This window comes from Paroedura picta, chromosome 5, assembly GCF_049243985.1.
Source record: "Paroedura picta isolate Pp20150507F chromosome 5, Ppicta_v3.0, whole genome shotgun sequence".
In the NCBI taxonomy this organism is placed as follows: Eukaryota; Metazoa; Chordata; class Lepidosauria; order Squamata; family Gekkonidae; genus Paroedura; species Paroedura picta.
This window is the reverse complement of record NC_135373.1, coordinates 22498431-22522480: the sequence shown is the minus strand read 5'-3', so window position 1 is coordinate 22522480 and position 24050 is coordinate 22498431. Positions and strand designations below refer to the sequence as shown.

The window sequence follows — 24050 nt, the reverse complement described above, 5'->3', positions numbered from 1 at the left end:
CATCAATAATTCCGCCGGGCTATGACTAGCAGGAAACTTGCAAGCCGCTGGCCCCAGTCCCCGTGCACCAGCCATGCCAGTGAGTCCTTAGTTGTCCTCACCATGCATTCTGCTTGGCCATTGGTCTCTGGATGGAAGGGCGCTGGTGTCACATGCTGCACAAGTCCATTTGTCAGGAATGTCTCGAACTCGGCACCCCTAAATTGTGCAGCATTGTCCGAAACTATTACATCCGGGATGCCATGTGATGCAAACAGGCAGCGCAGTTCTTTGCCAACTGTTTGCGCTGTCATTGATGGGACAGCCAACACTTCTAGCCACTTGGAATAGGCATCCACAACAATTAAGAAAATTTGCCCCTTATATGGGCCCGCAAAATCTATATGCAGCCTAGACCAGGGCCCCGTCTCCCATGGATGCACTGGGGCATGGGCTGCAAGCAGCCGGGACTCCTGGTAGGCAGCACACTTCTGCACACACCCCTCAATGTCCATGTCCATTTTTGGTCACCAGACTGGAACCTGTGGGTCTTGTGCAACCAGGATTGATAGGATATAAGGGGCAAATGGTTGCTTTCACTGACCCTAGCAACTTATCCACTTGTTTAATGAGAGCCATCTGAAGCCATCAAACAATCACCCCCTCAACAGCCACAGAGCTTCCAGTTCACAACCTGTATCAATCGTGGCAGGTAGGTCATGGCGGAGCGATAGAACTTTATCTGCAAAATAGCTTGATAAAGCTGCACAGCTCAAACTTCCTTTCCCTGTGAGGCCGTTCCTTGAGGGCAGCAAGAGACCTGATTACTCTAAATAATTGCACTGGGTGAGAGCTTGCGGACACGATTTCTGCGGTGTAGAGATCTCGTTTTGCCACTTTCACTGCATTCTCATATGCCTTCATAAGAGTGCCATGGATGTCCTAGACACATCATCACGAGTTCTCCTCTACATTTGCTCCTGTTGTCTCACTTCCTTGTTCTTATCCCGAAGTTCCTGGGAATACCATGGAGCTTGTTTGAGGCACTTTCTGATATCCTCACTCGTTCCCATTAATATCGTTTCCGATTAGGGGGGGGGGATTTTTGAGAGGCACGCTTTGTGTTACAACTTTGAAAAAAAATTGTTTTATTTCTGGCTTTGCCTGCATGCATATCCGCCTTTTCATCGCTCCATTAAGTTAGCCATTTTTAAAAAGAAATTTCCATCCCCGGGAAAAAGGCAGAGAGAGGCGGGTGCGAGGGCAAGATGAGGCAGGTGAGTTTGAGCCTCCATACCTTCCCTTTGCTGGTTGCCTGCTGGTTGATCTCCGGTAGCTAGTGCTAAATAGGTTGGTGAATCCACTTTGTGATTCCCAAACTCACGCTTTAAAATGGAGGATGATGTGAGCAGTCTGCTGACCAGATGATTGGATGGGGGTGACGTGATGCAGAGCAGCTGGAATCTAACTCCTACATTCAGTTAGGATTATAGTATAGTTATTGGATGAGGAAAAGCCCTAATTTTCAACTGTTCCTCCTCACAGTGTGCTGTAGTATTCTTCAACATTCTCTACATCCCTATAGGTGTTCTGGAGAAAAGATCTGCATCATCTGCATATCACAGATGTGTAGATTATTATTATTAATATCATTATTTATTACATTTATAGTCCACCTTCCTACGAAGACTTACGGCAGTTTAAATAAAAATATATATCTATAAAATCCCGTAAACCCCCCCTAGCCAGTATAACTCCCAAGATACCAAGAGGGCCAGGTCCCTCCTACCACCCAGAGCTGTATAGCACAGCACAAGGGGGAGCATCATTCTTATAGACATGGCCTCAACCATAGACTTGGTGGAACAACTTCATTTTGCCAGTCCTGTGTAAATCTGTCAGCTCCATCAGGGCCCTCAGCTCTTCTAGAACTCATTACTCCAGGTCAGGCACAAAAACATAAGGTCAAGGCCAGGTACCCACAGAGAGAAGGGCCCTGTGGGGGTATAAGCAAATACGGGGTCATTCAGCTAGGCTGGGGCCAAGCCGCAAAGGACCTTAATGGTCAGAACCAAGACCCTGAAATTGATCCTGGCCAAAACTGGCAACCAGTGTTGCTACCTCAGCACTAGCTGTATATGTGTCCTCAAAGATGATTCAGGGAGTAGCCTAGCAGCTGCTTTTGCTGCCACCTGGTTTTCTGGGACAAGGACAAGAATAGGCCAGCATAGAGTGAGGTACAGAAATCAAGTCTAGAGGTGATGTCACATGGATCACTGTGGCCAGACAGTCTGGGGGCTGGTAGGGCACTAGTAGCAGTGCTTGGCAAAGATGATAAATTACCATGTGTGCAACCCCTGTGACCCGTGCCTCCATTGCAAGAGAAGCATCCAGGATCACTCCCAAGTTCCTTGCTATGGGTAAGATGTCAGAATGTTAGATGATTTAGAAGCCAATTTGGGTGGATGAAATTGGGGTCTTTAATATGCTTTACCATTTCATTTTTATAATACAGATAACCATGTCCTCCCCTTGCATGGATATTGCAACAACTCCTGTGACTTGAAAAAATACAGATAGATTCCAGGTTCGGGGGGGGGGAGGGAGAGGGGACAGTCAATGTGATACATCTGCCGCTGGTAGAAGCTTGGAAGTTGCTAGCATGATACACTGATTAACATGGTGAAACCAGAAACTTCCTGCGGTAAGGACTCCTAAGTTTGATAGTGTCAGCTGCCTAGTGTGGCCTCAGAAGTTCAGGATAGATGGGATACACCAGTGATAATGGGCCCGTGTTAGAACCCAGGAAATGGTGGAGAATGCTGGTCTACTGGAAACAACTGGTGGTGGCTTGGAGTGGTGTCGCTGGTGCGGAATCGGCCTCAGTGACCTCACAGGCTTTTGGGCTTGGGGAATGGAAGTCGCTTGGTATAGAGCTTGAATCTGCATGGCAATCACTGTCAGGGGATAGCGTTAAACTGTCAGATTCTTAGAGCACATTGTCATGTGCAGGCTGTGATGCCTGTGGGACAGCTAAGTGACAAAACAGATGTAGGAACCAGTATGGTGCTTCCGAAACCCTGGGATCCTAGTTTAGCAGCGAAGTAGGAATGGAGCAAGTAGTTGCAGTTAAATGTTTGTTAAACTCCAGGTTGACTAATCCTTGTGATCTTCTGTGATACTTTTGGGACATTTGGGCAAGTCCAGAATTTCTCAGCAAAATCAGCAGTAGTTAGAACTGAGCTGAATTTCTTCAAGCAATGATGAAAATATCATTTTCTCCTGTGACCATCCAGGAAATCACACAAACCATTTTCCTGCAGTTGCAGTTTTCTTTTATTTATTTCTTTGCAAAGCTTTCCCCATTCCCCAAGGCTGTAACAGAACAGATCGTATTGTCCTGAGCCATTTGATTTAAGGCAACAAAATCAGTATCTAATCAAGAATTAATCTGGATAACACCACTGTGATTTGCAATGATCTATTGTCATTTGATTGGCTTGAGTGAGCGCAGAGCAGGAAGTAGAGAAGAACGTAAGGCATCGTCATCGTGGTCCGGGGTCTTCACAAAAGTCATGTCCCTTATTAGCGCTACAATGCAAATGATAGATATTAGTACAAACATTCCCAATGAATCAGTGACTACAATAAGAAGCCACGACTTACCGGTGGCTTCAATTGCTGTCGTGGAGAAGTGATCCCGGCAGTTTAAAAAGCAAAGAAGCGTTTTTATGATGCGCCGCCCTGAAGGGCCTTTTGTTCTGAGGCTCTGTGAGGCACACTGTGCCTCTGTAGGGTGGGGGAGGAGTGGGCGTGTCTGACGCCCGTAAAAGGGGCTGAGTCTGTGTGCTCAGCCTCTTTCCTCCCTCGAGCAGCAGTGGAAAGCTTCCCACCCTCTCTCGCTTTCTTTTATTCTGTTCCTTCGCGTTGCGTTCGGTGTTAGACTTTATTGTTAGGTTTTTTTCTTATGTTTATTGTCACAGTGGTGGGTTGGCATGAGGAGAATCCTTTTTGGGGGAACGGGTCTGTGCATCACTTTCCCTCCATCTTCAGGGGTCTCATTAAGAGATCGGCATTTATGTGAGCGGAATGCCAACCCTGCTGGGTGGGCAGGCTCGCATTTCCAGGTGGTTTGGGGAGACAGACAGAGGCTTATGCCCATTGGACCCTCGTTATACCACCTTCCCGGGGTGGGTCTACAGATGGGAAGGAGTCCCACCCTTAGGCTGATACCTAGGATGCCTCTTCAGGGCGCCATCTGAGACCTTGGGGTATTCATGGTGTGCTGACTGCATCATCGCTGGATTCTTCCTCATGCCACGCAAACTCTCCTAAGCCACCTTTCATCTTTATACAGAGAATACTGGGAAAAAGATATCTGAATATATAAAGGTGACTTTCATTTTGCCAATAACCACAATTTCATCCAGCAAGAGAAAGAAAGACATTTCAATGTCCACAAAGATATGCCTCATCTGACCTGCTATCCGCTGGCTACTCTCTTTGAGGAGCCAAGACAGGCAGGAATCTGGGGAAATATGGTTGCTCTCACTGCCCCCTAGCAACTTTGGTTAATGAGAGCAGCCTGAAGCTATCAAATATCACCAGTTGTGCTCTGATCCTCCAACAGTCCCCCCACCAGTCAATAATCCCCCCTCCACTCATTTCCAGATGATCCCATTCAGTTCTATATAATAGGAGCTGGTTATGGGACACAATGTCTCTATCTCTCCCTGTATACCCTTCCTATTTCATGATTTTGAACCCTGCTCATATTTACATGTCCCACCACAATGTATAAATACTCACAGAGCCTCCACCTGCACCACCTTCTGCCTCCTAAAAAGCAACAAGGATAACATGAATGTAAAAATGCTATTTAGGATCCTTGGTCTGTTTCACGAATTAGCACCAATACTTCTCAGAGGCCTGCAACAAAGTCTAGAACACAGTGCTAAAGGCAGGAGACAAAGAGCTCTTGTCCCTTTTTCCCCCTACACCCATGGTTCGATGCCTGTGTCTTTAGATGAACCAGTCACTAAATCCAGAATCTGACATAGATGTAGGCTGTTGTTTTGTAGACCGTTTATGGACTGGTGGTTTCATGCCGGGCTGCAGGCTAGTGTTTTAGCCATGGCTGGTTGCCCCACCTCTTCCTCTACCCACATGGGGGAGCATTTGACCCAGTGCACCTCATCTGCCCCTGATCTGTGTTCCTGCATGGGATCTGGGGCAGTGAATTTCCCAATGCATAAATGGTCGTACACAGGGCCTGATTTTCCTATAGGCTAACTAGGCTTCAGCCTAGGGCCTCAAGGTCAAGAGGGGCCTATATTCAAATTGTTAGCAAAATTGAAATTACACTATTACACCAATCACAACATGTTTCATTTAACATATTGACCTATACCACAGTAATTATGTATTTTATTTCTTTTATTCTGTTCCTACGCGTTGCGTTTGGTGTTAGACTTGCTAATTTTTTTCCTTATGTTTATTGTCACAGTGGTGGGTTGGCATGTGGAGAATCCTTTTGGGGGGAACTGGTCTGTGTATCAGTTTCCCTCCATCTTTGCGGGTCTCATTAAGAGATCAGCATTTATGTGAGCGGAATGCCAACCCTGCTGGGTAGGCAGGCTCGCATTGCCAGGTGGTTTGGAGGGACAGACAAAGGCTTATGCCCATTGGATCCTCATTATACCACCTTCCCAGGGTGGTTTTCAGATGGAAAGGAGTCCCACCTTTAGGCTGATACCTAGGATGGCTCTCCAGGGTGCCATATGAGACCTTGGGGTATTCATGGACTGCTGACTGCATCATCACTTTATTCTTCCTCATGCCAGGCAAACTCTCCTTTGCTAGGAAGGTAATAAAAGCTGTGGCCTTATTATTCCAAAATATCTTGGGTGGTGTCTTTTTATGCAAGCTACACACCTGCACTCCTGCAAAGCAATGCATCAGTGACTACCTTGGTAAACTTCTAAGACCATAATGAATGGCACTAAGGATGTGCCTTTTACAAAATCACTATTTATAATTTGGATTTGGAGAAAACCTTAAATACTAGTATTTTGGGTATTCAAGTTCCGATTCCATTTTGGGATTCAGGTTTCTATTTGGGGGAGAGGATTTTGGAATTGTTTACATTCCATAATTCCCTAGTCGGGATGATTTCAGAAACACTGGAGTGGCTGGGGGTTTTATTATTACTAAAATGACGCCAGAATTACAGCAGCCCTATTGCCCTCTAAGTTTCAGATATGTTGGACAAAGAGATCCAGTTCTGTGGTCTCCTGAACAAGGTGTCAAGCAGTATCCCTTCTTGCCCTCATTGTTCCTTTTGGGAGAAATAGTCGAGGAAGCCAATAGCCAAACGCACATGAGGAAGCAATAAACAAAAGCTACAAATGAACTTTGAACCAGGAAGCCCAACAAAGCCAACATAAAACCAGAGTATCCCAACAGGGCCACAGGCCAATATGAGAAGCACAACACAGCCAGCAAATCCTAGAAGAACTTATTCAAGCAAGGGACACTGGCTGTGTTGGACCTGTAAAATCAAAGAATACCAGCAGAATCCAGGGCCAATAGAAAGCTTGTAAAGTTGAAGAGAAGAAAACAGTCACAGAAGCCTGAAAACACCAGCTATGAATACTTTTGGATATTCCTCAATAGTTCAGCAATATATTTGGTAATCTATATCTAGCCTTCTTGATGATGATGTCATTTACTCAGTCATGTCCGACCCTCAGCGATTCTATAGGAAAGTCTTTCTACCTTCTTCAGGGTCAGTTCTAAAGTTTTAGAATGCAATATCTGGGATATGAACCTCAAGGCACCTTTCATCTTGGAAAAACTTGGGAAAAGATATCTGAATAAATAATGGTGAGTTTTATACCGTGGTCCAGAACAGATTATATCTGGACGTTAAATGTGATAAGTTATAGGACTTTAAAAATAGAATTTGTTCCAGGAATAATTCGGGTCCAACACTTTATTACTTTAAATTACAGGTTTATAAAAAATAATTTAGAAATAAAATGGTCTCTTAATATTTCACTACTCGATCAACGGATCATTAGAGATTGTGAACAAATATTAATTGAATTTTTTGGAAAAGACCTTAGATAATTGAATCATACGGGATCCATGGAAAGCATACATAATAGGTATCTTGTTTGGAAGAAAAAGCATAAAGAAAAATCAAGATTTACACACACACACACACAAACATAAAGATTAAAGAATTGGAAATTTTAAAATGCCCAAATAATGAAATTATAATAGAAAAATAATGTATGGTTTAAAAAGTTCAATTGAGATCATATTAACAGAAGTAAACAAACAATGGATAGACAGTAAACAAGAGTATTTCGAATCGGCAAACAAACCAGGAAGGAGATTAGCTTGGGAATAGAAAGAGCTCAAAACATGTAACACTTTCCATAGGGTCTTTTGAGCCAAGCACGAGTTTTTCATTGATAGAACTGAGACCTCACATGACCAACTGTGATACATAAATACTCACAGGTGCATCCTTGTTCTCACCTCCCTAAAAAGCAAAGAAGAATAACATGGATATTAAAATGCTATTTAGGGTCCTTGGTCTGTTTCACAATGTAGCATCAGTAACACTCGGGGGTCAGCAACAAAGCCTGGGACACAGTGCTAAAGACCGGAGACAAAGAGCGGCTGCGGCTAGACGCGGCCGCAATTGGCAGGCGGGGGAGGAAGGAGTAGGGACGGGAGCGGCAGAACGCAGGCGCGCTCGGAACGTCGGACGGCGCAAGGGGCGGGGGCAAGGCGCTTATAAAAGCCACGTGCTCGGCCCCTCGTCCTCTTGCGCCGCGAGCTCCGAGGAAGACGCCCTCCCATCCTCCCTATATTACGGTTGTACTTTTCGTCACAGCTGCGGAATGGGGGGCACGAGGTGGAGCTTTGGTCCAGGGACCAGTTTGCGACTGGGACCTGAGGTGGGGGTCTCAATAAGAGACCGGCTGATACCGAGCGCGGCCTTACCCGGCTGGGAAGGCGAGGGGCTCGGAGCCAGGAGGTAAGGGTGGTTGTATGAGGTGGACGCCCAACAGCCATGACTGACCTCCTCCCAGGGGAGGGCTTCAAGGAGCAAGGGATCCTTCCTCCCGGCTGGGAGGAACGGGGAACCCAGGGCGCTCCTTGAGCCCATGTCAGCAGCTGGACGGCTGCGCGGGGAGGGCTCCACACCTCGTGCCAGGCCAACCCCTAGTTGTTGTTATTCAATAAAAGCTGTGGCCTTGTTCATGCCAAAGCCGGCTCGCGTATTATTATGACTGAGTTCCCCATGCCAGTCAAAGTCTTTGTCCCTGTCCCTTTGCCCATGAATCTGGCTTGATGAATGTAGTTTGTGTACTTTTATAACTGGTGTTGGGAGGCAGATTGTTCCTATACATGATTGCTCATGGTCAAACACTGCCTGTTTCAAATTGAAATCTGTGTGCAGATTTTGATTCTACTGGTTCAGGGCAGTTATTTTCAAAAGGGAAGTTACTGGCGGGTCTGAGGCAGATACTTATAAAGATAATAGCATCATATTTGTATGATACATATTCTAGAATACACTCAACCTCCCCCCCAATAAATGTTTGTTGTTGTTTCTTGCCATGTTTTCCCTCCCACACCTCTTACCAGGAGGCTCCCAGGTGTACTGAACTGTTTTGTTTTGGTTCATGAAGAATAGGGGGCAGAAAGTATGGTTTTAAAGAGTCCAAGATATATAAACCCTTCCAAGCAATCTGAAGGGGTTTAAATCGCCCCTGAGAAGGGATGTATCTTGGGGGGAGGGAAGCAAAACATGCCAAGAAATAAAAAATGTTCCACTTTGTGGGTCACTGCTAATGATGAGTATGTACCACAAAACATATGCTTCATTTTTTGGTTCATGGCCTAATCACAAACTGAACCGAACCAGGAGGCTTGCAGTGTTACCTGAACTGTGTGGTTTTGGTTCATGAAGAATAGGGAGAAGGAAGCATGAATTTAAAGGGAGTCAAAGACATTTAAACTAGTTCCAAGAACTTGGAGGGGTTTTGTGCAGATCAAGTCCGTTTAAACCAAAACCACGACAGATACACATGCACCCACACAAAAAACGGCTGCGGCTCGGCACTGCTGCAATTGACGCCACGGGGGCGCCCAGTGATGATGCGCCTCCAAGGGTGTCATCAGGCCACGCTGTCGCGCGGCCGGAGAGGGGCGGGGGCGCCCAGCTATATATAGGCTGGGCGCTCGCTCCAAGGCCCTCTTCGTGCCGGACGCCACAGGAACAGTCACCCTCCCACCCTCCCGGTTTTGGTTATTGTTAATTTCGTCACAGCGCGGTCATGCTTGGTGGGGAGCCTGTTGGCAGGGAGGCCCGCTTGCGTGTGTGGCTCCCTGAGGTGGGGGTCTCAGTAAAGCAAAACATAATTGATAGAGAGCTTGTACATGGATTTATAATTTGGGACACATTTCAATGGAGTCCCCAGTCCACCACTGAAATGGGTCCCCCAAGCATGAATCCATAGCGAGCATGTTCCACTGTGAGGGTGGTGGCGGTATTTTGATTTTTCAGGAAGGTGGGATTGCATGGGAATGCAACCCAACTTCCGGCAAAAAAAAATGTAAAGCTCCAGACCACCCTACAACACCACAAAGCCTCTATAGGACAGGGAGGAGCTGGATCTGGAAGGCCCAGCTCATCCCTTCCTCTGAGGCCTGCTAAGGGACAGCCTCCATTTGCCCCCATAGCAGGAAAAGGGAATGCAGATTCACCCATGTTCCCTTGTTGTTGTTGTTGTTAGGTGCGAAGTCGTGTCCGACCCATCACAACCCCATGGACAATGATCCTCCAGGCCTTCCTGTCCTCTACCATTCCCCGGAGTCCATGTTCCCTTAGTTCAGGGCAAATGAGGGCCTGAAGTGCAGCAGGCTCCGGAGGGGCCTGGAATGGTGGCAATGTCATATGGATACAGAGATTAGCCCTATGTCACCCTGTCCTATTCCACCCATGTGGACTAGGCCTGTATGGAGACAAGAAAAAGAATGGAACTGTTGTTTATGTAAAAGAGTGTTGCTAACCTAAACTTTTTTTTCTGAAAAGTATGTCATATATATTGTGTCAGAGGTGGAAATAGACAAAATGAAATTAATAGTAGTGGAGGAATGTGCACCAAATAATGGGAAAGAAAAATTTATAAGGAACTGAAGAGAGAGTTGGAAATTTTTCTTCTACAGAGATGTTATTAATGGGAGAATTTAATAAGATGGAAGATTCCTTGAAAGTTAAGAACTTGAGTGACAGGGGAAAAAGCTGGATTGACTCAGGAGAAAGGGCTTGATTATTGTTGTTGATTAAAAATGTACAGTTGGTAGATGTCTGGAGAGACAAAAAATATACATCAAATACATTTTCCTCTCTTTTTTTGGGCAAGACACTAATCTTGGTCCAAAAGTAGTTATATCTGGACTTCAAATATGATATATACCAGCAATAATTCTGGACCAAGACTTGGTTACTTTAGATTTCAGGTGGATAAAAAATTGTTTAGAAATAAGATGGTCTTTTGATAATATGTTACTACTTCCATAAGGAAGGCTGAGTGTCAAAGAATTGAGGGTTTTGAACTCTGGTGCTGGAAAAGATTGCAAGTCCCTTGGACTGCGAACAAACCAATCAGTCCTAGAGATCTGCCCTGACTGCTTCTTAGAAGGCCAGATCCTGAAGATGAAACTCAAATACTTTGGCCACCTCATGAGAAGGAAGAACTCCCTGGAGAAGAGCCTAATGCTGGGAGTGATTTTTTATTTATTTATTTATTTATTTATTTATTGAGATTTATATACCGCCCTCCCCAAAGGCTCAGGGCAGTTTACATTAAAACTAGTCAACGATACATGAAACAGTCTTCGTTAAAACATACAGTAATTAATAACAGTGGTTGTAACCATATAACAGAATAATGTAACAGTATAACAATATAATAAAATAATATAACGATGGAACGGTGCAATACCACAACAGGTCCAGAGCGCTCTGGTGGAGTTCTGGGAGGAAGGGGGGAGAGGGGGGGAGGGGGAGGAGCGGGGGGGGGAGCGGGGGCCCTTCATTCGCTGTTGGTTGTGCCTGGTCTCAACCAAATGCCTGGCGGAGGAGCTCCTTTTTGCAGGCCCTGCGGAACTGTTTAAGCTCCGTCAGGGCCCTGATCTCCTCCGGGAGCTCGTTCCACCAGGTGGGGGCCAGGACAGAGAATGTTCTGGCCCTGGTCGAGACCAGGCGGACTTCTTTAGGGCCAGGGACCATTAGCCGGTTGGTGGCGGTGGAGCGCAGAGCTCTTTTTGAGGGCAAAAGAAGAAGGGGACGACAGAGAATGAAGTGGCTGGATGGAGTCACTGAAGCAGTAGGTGCAAACTTAAATGGACTCCGGGGAATGGTAGAGGAGGCCTGGAGGATCATTGTTCATGGGGTCGCAATGGGTCGGACACCACTTCGCACCTAACTACACTAGATCAAAGTATCGTTAGAGATTGTGAACAAGAACTAACTGATTTTTTGGGAGAAGACCTTAGATAACAATGCATAATTGAATTGTATGGGATTCAAGCAAAGTGTACATAAGAGGTATCTTGACAATGCATAGTATTTGGAAGGAAAGGAATAAAGAAAAAACAGTATTTACATTATAAAAATTAAGGAATTGGAAATGGAAATGTTAAAAGCCCAAATAATGAAATTATAATGGAAAAATAATGAATGGTTTAAAAAGTTCAATTGAGATCATATTAACAGAAGTAAACAAACAACTGATAGACAATAAACAAGAGTATTTCGAATCGGCAAACAAACCAGGAAGCTTGGAAATAGAAAGAGCTCAAAACATGTAACACTTTCCATAGAGTCTTTTGAGCCAAGCCAAGCATGAGTTTTTCATTGATAGAACTGGGATCTCACATGACCAACTGTGATACATAAATACTCACAGATGCATCCTTGGCTCCACCTCCCTAAAAAGCAAAGAAGAATAACATGGATATTAAAATGCTATTTATGGTCCTTGGTCTGTTTCACAATGTAGCATCAGTAACACTCAGGGGTCAGCAACAAAGCCTGGGACACAGTGCTAAAGACTGGAGACAAAGACTTCCTGTCTTTGTCCCTGTCCCTTTGCCCATGAATCTGGCTTGATGAATGTAGTTTGTGTACTTTTATAACTGGTGTTGGGAGGCAGATTGTTCCTATACATGATTGCTCCTGGTCATGTAGGACACTGCCTGTTTCAAATTGAAATCTGTGTGCAGATTTTGATTCTGCTGGTTCAGGACAGTTATTTTCAAATGGGAAGTTACTGGAGGGTCTGAGGCAGATACTTATAAAGATAATAGCATCATATTTGTATGATACATATTCTAGAATACACTCAACCCCCCCCCCAAGAAACATTTGTTGTTTCTTCCCATGTTTTCCCTCCCACACCTCTTACCAGGAAACTCCCAAGTGAACTGAACTGTTTTGTTTTGGTTCATGAAGAATAGGGAGCTGAAAGTATGGTTTTAAAGAGTCCAAGATATATAAACCCTTCCAAGCAATCTGAAGGGGTTTAAATGGCCCCTGAGAAGGGATGTATCTTGGGGGGGGGAGGGAAGCAAAACATGCCAAGAAACAAAACATGTTCCACTTTCTAGGTCACTGCTAATGATGAGTATGTACCACAAAACATATGCTCCATTTTTTGGTTCATGGCCTAATCACAAACTGAACCGAACCAGGAGGCTTGCAGTGTGAACTGAACTGTGTGGTTTTGGTTCATGAAGAGTAGGGAGAGGAAGCATGAATTTGAAGGGAGTCAAAGACATTTAAACTAGTTCCAAGAACTTGGAGGGGTTTTGTGCAGATCAAGTCCGTTTAATCCAAAACCACGGCAGATATACATGCACCCACATAATATCTATATGCTTTCCCTTTAGTTAAGTAGCACTTGAGTTGAATGCAGCTGTCCAATGCAAGGACACATTGTCTAATCCAGGGGTAGTCAAACTGCGGCCCTCCAGATGTCCATGGACTACAATTCCCAGCAGCCCCTGCCAGCGAATGCTGGCAGGGGCTTCTGGGAATTGTAGTCCATGGACATCTGGAGGGCCGCAGTTTGACTACCCCTGGATAGCTGAAATCTGACAGGCATCATATAGACCCCCCCCCCCCAGTAAAACAGATATTATAAATCATGCTGCAAAAATAGAGATTTGAAACACTTGCCATGCCTGGCATTTTCTAAGTTTAATAAGAGAGGGAAAATGCACTAGGCCATATATCTTTCAATGTGCGAGCCTAAAAGTCACGACATATATTTAAGAAGATACCTGCACTTCTAATACACTTAAGCTTTTATATATTTATTTATTTGTTTATGTATTTTAAAGCTTTCATAAAGAGTATTAGCAAACATATTTGGTTGAGGCCCTCTAACATAATTTCCCAGGTCTGTACATTGAATTTATGGAGGAACTGTACGGGTATCTTAACCTATTTTATATATTTAGTCTACTTATATTCTATTTTAGGGGCATCATCAAAACTCCAGAGAACTATATATTATGAATCATGAAGAAAAAGTATAAAGGATTTAAAATACTTACCATCACACCCTAAATATAATGAGAGGGGAAAAATGCATTAGTTCATATATTTTTCCAGGTGCCAGCCTTATACCCATGACAGATATTTAAGAAGATACTTGCACTTCTCACTCACTTAAGATTTTAAAATTTTCATAAAGAGTATTAGTACATGTATTTGTTTAGACCAGTTAACATAATGTCCAAGGTCTGAACTAAGAGCAAAAATAGCGCTGAAGTTTATTTAAATTCTCATGTAAATAATGCAATGCAACTCAACTGAATTCATTTGAACACTGTAACCATTTCCTAATGTGTGTGTGAGTTTCTGCCAAGGGATTCAGCTGGTGATGCTTTCCCCATGCAATGAAAACGTGGAACCAGCCTTCCGTACACAATCCTGTTTTGAACTGAGATATTCATAAAAAGGAATCAAAGAGAAATCCCTCTTTTAAAAGAGGGGAGAAATGAAACAAAAATCAAAAGTGACTTATTAGATAAGTCCCCACAAAATAAGTTTCAAGGGAAATGGATCAAGACATTTGAATTTAGAGACCCAGGAAATATATGGCTGATGTGCCCTAACCCCCGGCCAGAGCAGTATTGTAAGTGAGGGAGGCTTTTCTGTGGCCTCCCTGTTGGGCAAATGTTTGGCAGAAGGGGAAAGTTCCCCACCCTCAAAAGGAATGCCCTCAGGCTCCCCTGCGTTGCTCGTGGAAATGCCTCCCCTCAGTCAGGGCCTGTCAGAGCCTCCTTTGCAGCAGGACTGAAAGGAGGGACGGGGGAGTGAGCACACTCAACAGCCTCCTGCCAGCTCTGTCAGGGTTCTGAGGTAATTTGCAGTTGGACTTGACAGTTAGGACGGCGTTGGGGCGAAAAGGGCTGGTGCAGCCTCATTCCCCTTGGCAGCCCTGCTGACCTCCTCTCCGTGCAGTGTTCAGGAGCAGACTGGCAACCATTTCTCCAGATTGCCCTGGAACTCTGGTCTGTCCTGGTGAGGGCCCTATCAGAAGGCACTTTGCGCCTTCCAATTGTCCCCTCTGCTTGTCAGTCTGGGGCCAAGGGGCCAATCCGGGAGGTTTGATCACGGACACAGCCCACCCCAACACCCCTTACTCTTTTATTAAGAGGGAACAGATGCTTCCTATGTGTAACTCTTCCATAAGATGAATATCTCTCTTTTGCCATCTTATCTCTATCTCTTTGTATCTATCTGTTTATCTATCCATCTACCTAAACATGTTCTTCTGAAAATTGTGCATTTGCCATGCTTTCTACACTGGTCTATTTATTTGTTAAAGAAATTATAGGAGGAGAACAGAATCTGTTCCATAATTCCATATAGATCAAGTTTTAAAGGGCTCAGTGCCTCCATTTCAATCAGATGTTGGATGTTTAACATTTAAATATTTACAGTTATTTGTAACAGTAAATATTTTTCTTGTCATCTGAATCTTGCATCTCTGCACACAACGTTTTTAATAGATATACAGAGAGCACATTTCCTCAACAGCTAAATCTTTGCTTTTTAATCACTTTGCCATTTTCAAATGAAAAACCAAATGATCTAATCCAGGGTGGACAATGATTGGACATACATCTTTCTTGTGTGTTCGCTGTGCATTCTGCATTGTTTTGTTTCTTTGTTGAACAATGTATATTATTATTGGGCCTCCACCTACAAACATTTATCTGTACGTATCTGTACGTATACCACCCGCTCTATTTCAAGGATAGGAATTTATAAACTTCTCTCTAGGTCGCCCAGTTCTTCCACGCTGGGACCAATGAACTGGAGTATACTTTATAGAGGAACTGTATGGGTATCTCTGTCGTCCCCTTCTTCTTTTGCCCTCGATCGCTCCCAGTATTAGGCTCTTCTCCAGGGAGTCCTTCCTTCTCATGAGGTGGCCAAAGTATTTGAGTTTCATCTTCAGAATCTGGCTTTCTAAAGAGCAGTCAGGGCTGATCTCTAGGACTGATTGGTTTGTTCGCAGTCCAAGGGACTTGCAATCTTTTCCAGCACCAGAGTTCAAAACCCTCAAGTCTTTGACACTCAGCCTTCCTTATGGAAGTAGTAACATATTATCCTCTAGGACTGACCGGTTTGTTTGCCTTGCAGTCCAAGGGACTCACAAGAGTCTTCTCCAGCACCAGAGTTCAAAAGCCTCAATTCTTTGACGCTCGGCCTTCCTTATGGTCCAACTTTCGCAGCCATACATTACAACTGGGAAGAACATAGCCTTGATTAAACGCACTTTTGTTGGCAGGGTGATGTCTCTGCTTTTTAGGATGCTGTCTAGATTCGCCATAGCTTTCCTCCCCAGGAGCAAGTGTCTGCAGTGATCTTGGAGCCCAGGAAAATAAAATCTGTCACTACCTCCATTTCTTCCCAATCTTATTAGATAAGTCCCCACAAAATAAGTTTCAAGGGAAATGGATCAAGACATTTGAATTTAGAGACCCAGGAAGTATATGGCTGATGTGCCCTTTCCAGACTAAGATCGAAAACACAGAAATAAGATCTGCAAAAATCATAGAATCATAAAGTTTCGAACTGATTTGGTATAATCTTAACACCGCCTGTGGCGCCACGGGCACCACGGACTAAATAAAGCTCTAAGACGTTCTGAGGCAGGAGGTGTCTGGGATGAGGAAGGGTCCGGATTGGACCCTTCCTCTGCACAGACAATCGGAGGGACCAATCGGCAGGCGCGAAGCGCCTGCCGATTGGTCCCTCCGATTCCCAGCCATATGCAACTGCGAGCCGCGCGCAACGCGGCTCGCAGTTGCTCCTAGCACCTCCGACGCGTCAGGCCGCCCGATCGCCTTCGCCGGGGCCTGGTGAGCTTTTCCTCAGATCGGGGGGTGGGGAGGAAAAAAGCTCCGCAAACCCCGGGGAAGGCTTGAAGAGCCGCGGATCGCCTTCCCCGGGGCTTGGGGAGTTTTTTCCGAGATGGGGGGGGGAGAAAAAAAGATTTCCAAAGCTTTCCAAAGCTTTCCAAGCGGCGTCTCGGAGCGGAGGAAAATCCAGGCGAGGGAGCGGGGCTGCCTGCCGGCTGATGGCCGAGCTGGGGTCTTCATGCTCCGAGAGAGAGAGGAGGAGGAGGAGGAAGGGGCTGGCTGCTCCGCAGACTTTTGTTGTTGTCGCTAATTTGCCGTGGGCCCTTTAAATCAGGGACCGAGGTGGGTTTTCCTCCCCCCTCCCAAGGTGAAAAAGGAGAAGGGAAGAAAGTGTGCGATTCCCTCCAGCTGATCAGAGAGTCCTCGCAAATATTGTTGGTGGAAATCAAAGGTGGAAATCAAGCCTTTTTGCCCAGCCTGATCTGGAATTCAACCAATCCCAGCTGCCCTTTCCGCCCACAGAAGTTTAGCAAAGCAGCCAGCCAAGCCAGCGAGCGCTGCAATGCCCTTGCACAATGAATGGGAGCCGCAGCAGCCAGCCGAGCAGCGCAGCGTGAGGTTGTGTGATCCAGCGGTCTGGTCCCGCACTTTTATTTCCTCAGCTCCTTTCCGCCACCCCCTTTTCCAAAAAGGCTCTTACGAGCTATCCCCTTCCTGAAGCTGACATGTAGATATGATAATTAACTCCACATTTTTCCCCAGAGAAAAGAAACAGGGAGAGAGAGAGAGAGAGAGAGAGAGAGAGAGAGAGAGAGAGAGAGAGAGAGAGAGAAAGGTTTCATGAAAAGCAAGCAAAAGAGCCCCCAGCGTTCTACCCTTCTCCCCGAGGGCACAGGCGCGTCCACACTCTGGTAAACCCCCACCTCCCCTCTCAATCTCCATTGGGGATTCAAATTTGGCTTTATTTCTGTTTTCTGCTCTCATTTAGGGATGGCCTGAATAGAGATCGGTTGCTTTTGATACAGAACAAAGTGTGAGTCCAGGGGTCCCCTTTGAAAGCTTGTGGCTTGAATAAAACTTTGTTGGTCCTAAAGGTGCCACTGGACTCTAATTTTGTTCTGCATAAAAAGCTGCTTCAAACCAGCAAGGCTACCCACTTGAATCTAGCATTTTATATAGTTTGCACTCCATATGCAAGCAAAAGACCAGGACTCCAGCCAAAAGACCAGGACTCCAGCCGAAACACCAGGACTCGCCAGCCGCTCGCCAGCCGCAAAGGTAGTCCCCCCCCCCATACCCACTCTCACTCCTGGGGGCTGCTAGCGCCCATTGCAGTGACAGAGCCCTGAAAAGGAGGAGGCAGGGAGTGTGAAAGGGTCATCCAGCAACTCTGCTCCCCACCCCTCCAAAAACAAAGTCTCCCCACATTTTAAATGACAAAACACCCCTCCAATATTGGAATGTTGTGCCAACTTTAAGAGCACGGCTCAGTTCTTTCTCTGCCCAGGAAAAACAAGAAAAAAGCTAACACCCCTATCTAATCAAAGCCGAGGTTCTCTAACTGCATTAAAAGTTTTGCTCCTCTTTAAGATCACTGCCACATTCCATTGTGCAAAGGATTTGCAAAATGCAATGCGACTCTTCTTGGTTGTCTCACAGTCTCTCTCTCTCTCTCTCTCTCTTTGACTACAAAAAACAATGACTACAGTCCCCCCCCCCCACTGTGTGTGTGTGTGTTTTGCTTCAGCTACTGCCTCAGACAGAGAAAACACAGACTTTGACTGGCTGGGGCAACATTTTGATATTTTGCCTCCTGGGTTGGGAATGAAATCTGCCCTCACCCCCCCCCCCCCACCGGTTAGTTTCTGCTCACACCTGGAAGGCTTCTGCAGTCCTTTATTTCTTTATCTCTCTCCAGTATGGAAATGAAGCGAACACCATGCCTAATCTTGGCCTCGCCATACTTGGCCAGGAGATGAAGAGGGCACCTTAACCCACTCTTTTCCCTCCCTGCTCCTACTTTTGGGAGATGGGAAGACACCCCTCTCCCCCCTGAACATCTTGCCTCCACCTGGATGGGATATTCTTATCCAGAGAGGAAACATCTGTGTCACCCAACTTCCTTTGCCTTGGCTGTCTTCTTTCCTGAGGCACATCTGACAACTGTTTCAGCCAACAGGTAGAAGCAGACCTTGCAGAGGGACAGAGGAGAGACGGTGGGACAAACAGAGCTCCCTGGGCTCTGCAAAGCCTCGCCTGCACAGGGGAGCTTTATATGTTGTGGACTTTCACCAAATTTGGGGGCTTTATGCCAGTGGGGGGTTTATGCCAGGGGTCCCTCCAGTATTCTGGCCACTGCATCTTTCTCCTCCCACCCTTCAAGCCCAAGATGTCAACGCATTACACTCCACCCTCACACCATTCTAGCGCCCGTTGTATTTCTGCCTACAACGGGCTTAAGCTACTAGTAGTATATATGTTTAAATGAAGGATCTCTCTCTGCTAAGAACTCTCCTTCGATTGGTGCTCCTATAAGAACTTGTTTAATAAATCTCCCTCCCTGTTAGTATTAGTGTTAAGTATAAATCCTTGTATTTTTCATTTCTGTAGAGGCTATTGAAAGTATTGATTTTTTTTTTTTTGCTATTTTGACAGCTGATTGATTCTGCCAGCTAACCATTGGTGTCAGGCACATGGGTGTCAGGCACATGGGTGGGGAGAAGAGGCAGGCCATTAAATATTGCCACTTGCAGTGGTCTGGCCTCTTTCGCCCAAAGCTGCAACGAAAGAGGGATTCCCTCCCAGTCGTCCTATAATTCTGGTTCTTTGTCAGCAATATATTATTTTTCTGTCTGGGTGGTTGTATTTTGTATTTTACTTGTTTTCCCATTGTCATAACTTGTGAGACAGCTTAGGTGGAGTCAAATTTTCTCGAGAGATCCGGCCTACGCCCCAGACTCCCAGGATTGGGGGCCTCCTACGAGATGGCAGGGAGTGACTGGTCCTGGCACTTGGTAGGCAGGCCAGGGACTCACACCAGTGGGTGGCCCAAAGTGGACCAATGGGTGTGTGCACCCCCAGAGGTAGTTTCTGTAGGACACATCCCTTAAAGGGGATCCTAGTTGAAAAGGAACCCATGCTTCTGGCTGGGAGAAGGGAGGGCTATCTTATGAATCATGAAAATCAAGAAGAAAAATTACAAAGGATTTAAAATACTCACCTTCGCCATTTCCTAAATATAGTGAGAGGGGGAAAATGCATTAATTCATATATTATTCATGCCTTATACCCATGACAGATATTTAAGTAGACACCTGCACTTCTCATTCACTTAAGCTTTTAAAACATTATTTTTTGTATTTTTTGCATTTTATTATGCTTATGAACATCTACAAATAACAACATCACCACTGAAGAAAAAGCAACCAACGTAAAACACATACAAAAATAACACAAACATCACAATCACAACTTAAAATTTGACTTCCCACCCAGCTCACCTTCCTGGAAAAATAAACCCTCCCCCTGTGCTAAGAAAAATTAATTAGAGTTATCTGCTGCTTCACTTTCTTTATGTTTTGTAAAATTTTGCAGAATCTGGAAAGATTTTCTTCATGTAGTTCCAGAAGACCCTTTAGACCTTCTAACCCAAGAAACTATTTTCCATGTGTTACCGGACTGTGAGTGTAGTGCTTTCTAGAGTGATATGATGGAGTTCATTGAACAGTCCCCAGATGTTGCTGAGAGTATTGAAAATTTAGATTATCTGCACTGTCAGCAGTTCTAGTTCTTCTGGACCTGTCGGCTACTTTTGACATCATGGATCATGAACTGTTGGTCCACCGCCTCGCCGGCACGGGGATGCGGGACACAGCTCTATGCCAGATATGCTCCTTTCTCCAGGACCGGACCCAGAGGGTAGCAGTGGGGGATGAGTTCTCGCGCTCCTACAGACTTCCTTGTGGGGTCCCCCAGGGCGCGGTCCTCTCCCCCACATTGTTTAACATCTTTATGCACCCTCTGGCACTGCTGGTGCAGAGTTTTGGGCTGGGTTGCCACCAGTACGCTGATGACACCCAGCTCTATCTCCTCATGGACGGCTGCCCAGACTCCCCCCCGGAACCATTTGCCAGATGTTTGGAAGCGGTGACGGAATGTTTACATAATGGATTTTTTTAAGATAACTCCCAAAAGTTTCGAGGGAACTGGATCAAGAAATATGAATTTAGAGACCCTGGAGGTATTTGACTGATGTGGCCCTATCCAGACTAAGATCCTAACTACCAAAACTACGATCTGCACAAATGCTTTGGTCACTATTTCAATGGGGGGAAATACCAGGCCTAAAGGCAATTATAGTGCAGCCCACTAAACTATTATGCATGTGTTACAGGAATGTCAGTTTGGTGCTTTCTAGAGTGATGTGATATGATGTGATGTGATGTGATGTGATGTGATGGGGAACACTGAATGCTCCCCAGATGCAATTGAAAGTACTGAAAATATAGATTCTCTGCAGTATGCTTTCGACCTGAATACTGTGTGTTCGCTGTGCATTCTGCATTGTTCTGTTTCTTTGTTGAGCAATGTATATTATTATCAGGCCTCCACCTACAAACATTTATCTGTACGTATCTGTACGTATACCACCCGCTCTATTTCAAAGATAGGAATTTATAATCTTCTCCCTAGGTCGCCCAGTTCATCCACGCTGGGATCAATGAACTGGAATATACTTTATAGAGGAACTGTATGGGTATCTGACCCCATTTAATATTTTTATTCTAATAATATTGTATTTTACAGGAAACCTCTAAACCCCAGAGCACAATATATTATGAATCATGAATCAAAAACACAAAAATTTTAAATACTCACAGGAACTATTTTTTAAATTTAATGAGAGAAATAAAATGCATTAGTTTATGGATTAGAGATTACTTCCTAGTGCTACATTATCCGACTATATGCCTCCTTCTGTTGGTCAATCAAAAGTATCCATCTTGGTTTTTGCAGATGACATTAGCTTAATTTTGCAGGCCAGAATTGGCCTTGAAAGGCTACTGAACAACTTGGACACTTTTTGTGAGCAAGTGGGCCTAACTAGAAATGACTGAAAAACTCAGGTCTTTAGGAGAGAGCCAAAACAATTTCCTGGATCATTCTAGGAAAACCTGTCAAGCAATGCAGCACATCTGAGTCATTCTTTGAAACAATGATGTCCGACTGCCTGTCAAAGTAATATATAACAGAATATAAAGAATATTTTAAGCTGTTAAATATTCAATGCAGGGTAAACTGGTCTAATTAATGTTTATAAAGTTAAGACACTTTCTGTGTTTCGTGCAATGCTTTCCAGATGCAATAGAGAATGTTATCATTAGATGCTTCCTATGTGTATGGAATATAGTTTATGGATTAGAGATTACTTCCTAGTGCTAAAATTTCCTGACTATACACCTCCTTATATTGGTCAATCAAAAGTATCCATCTTGGTTTATACAGATGATATTACCCTGATCTTGCGGACCTGAATAGATCTTGAAAGGCTACTAAACAACTAAACAACTACTAAACAACTGCTAAGAACTCTCCTTCGATTGGTGCTCCTATAAGAACTTGTTTAATAAATCTCCCTCCCTGTTAGTATTAGTGTTAAGTATAAATCCTTGTATTTTTCATTTCTGTAGAGGCTATTGAAAGTATTGATTTTTTTTTTTTTGCTATTTTGACAGCTGATTGATTCTGCCAGCTAACCATTGTAAACAAAGGAAGGCTCTGACTCAACAGGGGTGTGGTTTGTCAGGAAGAGGAGCTGGCACCAAAGTTAGAACACTGAGGATGACCTGCAGTGGAACGTCAAGCTGGCTTGACACAGGGGTGTCAGGCACATGGGTGGGGAGAAGAGGCAGGCCATTAAATATTGCCACTTGCAGAGGTCTGGCCTCTTTAACCCAAAGCTGCAACAAAAGAGGGATTCCCACCTAATCGTCCTATAATTCTGGTTCTTTGTCAGCAATATATTATTTTTCTGTCTGGGTGGTTGTATTTTGTATTTTACTTGTTTTGTCATTGTCATAGCTTGTGAGACAGCTTAGGGGGAGTCAGATTTTCTGGAGAAATCCGGCCTACGCCCCGGACTCCCAGGATTGGGGGCCTCCTACGAGATGGCAGGGAGTGACTGGTCCTGGTACTTGGTAGGCAGGCCAGGGACTCACACCAGTGGGTGGCCCAAAGTGGACCAATGGGTGTGTGTACCCCCAGAGGTAGTTTCTGTAGGACACATCCCTTAAAGGGGATCCTAGTTGAAAAGGAACCCATGCCTCTGGCTGGGAGAAGGGAGGGCTATCTTTTAATACCTCTATACTAACCTATAATTAATTTAGTGATAATTATTTACAGTTGATGATTAAATGAACTAGATGTGAATAATATGAATAAATAACTAGTTGATTTCTGTGAGATAAAATAATAGCATAATATAGATAACAGAATATAAAGAATATTTTAAAGGTGTTAAATATTCAATGCAGGGTAAACTGGTTTAATTAATGTTTATAAAGTTAAGACATTTCCTATGTTTCTTGCATTGCTTTCCAGATGCAATGGAGAATGTTATTATATACTTCCTATGTGTAACTCTGCCATAAGCTGAATCTCTCTCTTCACCATCATCTCTTTGTATCTATCCATCTATTTAAAGATGTTTTCCTGAAAACTGTACCTTTGTCATGCCTTCTGCATTGATCTATTTATTTGTTGAAGAAATATAGAAGGAGAACACAAGCTGTTCCATAATTTGGAGAGCTCAGTACCAAATCTTTAATGAGATGTAAGATGTTCAACGTAGAATGATTTACAGTTATTTATAACAGTATATTTACAAATATACTGTTTGTATACTTTATAGAAATGTTTGTATACTTTACAGAAATATTTTTTCTTACCAGCTGAATCTTGCATCTCTGCACAAAATGTTTTTAATGGATATACAGAGAACACATTTCCTCAACAGCCAACACTTCACTTTTTATTGTTTGCCATAAATCATGACAGATATATAAGAAGATACTTACACTTCTCATTCACTTAAGCTTTTATTTATTTATTTATTTGTACATTTATTTTAAGGATTCATAAAGAATATTAGCAATTTTATTTGTGTAACCCCTCTAACATAACTTCCCAGGTCTATACTTAGAGCAGAAATAGGGCTGAAGTTTATTTCAGTTCTCAAGTAAATAACGCAATGCAACTCAACTGAATTCATTGGAGCACTTTATAACCATTTCCTAATGTATGTGCGTGTGTGAGTTTCTGCCAAGAGATTCAGCCGATGACACTTTCCCCAAGCAATGAAGACTCCCCTATGCAAATTTGTTTTGAACTAAGATATGCATAAAAAAGAATCAAAGAGAAATCCCTCATTTAAAAGAGGGGGGAAATGTAACAAAAAACAAAAGGGTTTTATTAGATAAGTTCCACAAAAGACGTTTCAAGGGAATTGGATCAAGAAATTTGAATTTAGGGACGTAGGATGTTTATGGTTAATGTGCCCTATCCAAACTAAGATTTTCAAATGAAAAACCAAACGATCTAAT

General features: G+C 44.2%; 1 long non-coding RNA gene across 1 annotated transcript; it reads right to left on the bottom strand.

The window, feature by feature from the left end:
• Positions 1-3303: 3303 nt before the first annotated feature.
• On the bottom strand, positions 3304-7531 carry LOC143839008 (uncharacterized). The gene is made up of 3 exons (XR_013231520.1): positions 7508-7531; positions 4789-4818; positions 3304-3570 (listed from the first exon to the last, which is right to left on the bottom strand). It is a non-coding gene; the product is annotated as an uncharacterized LOC143839008 (long non-coding RNA).
• Between the last annotated feature and the right edge of the window lie 16519 nt (positions 7532-24050).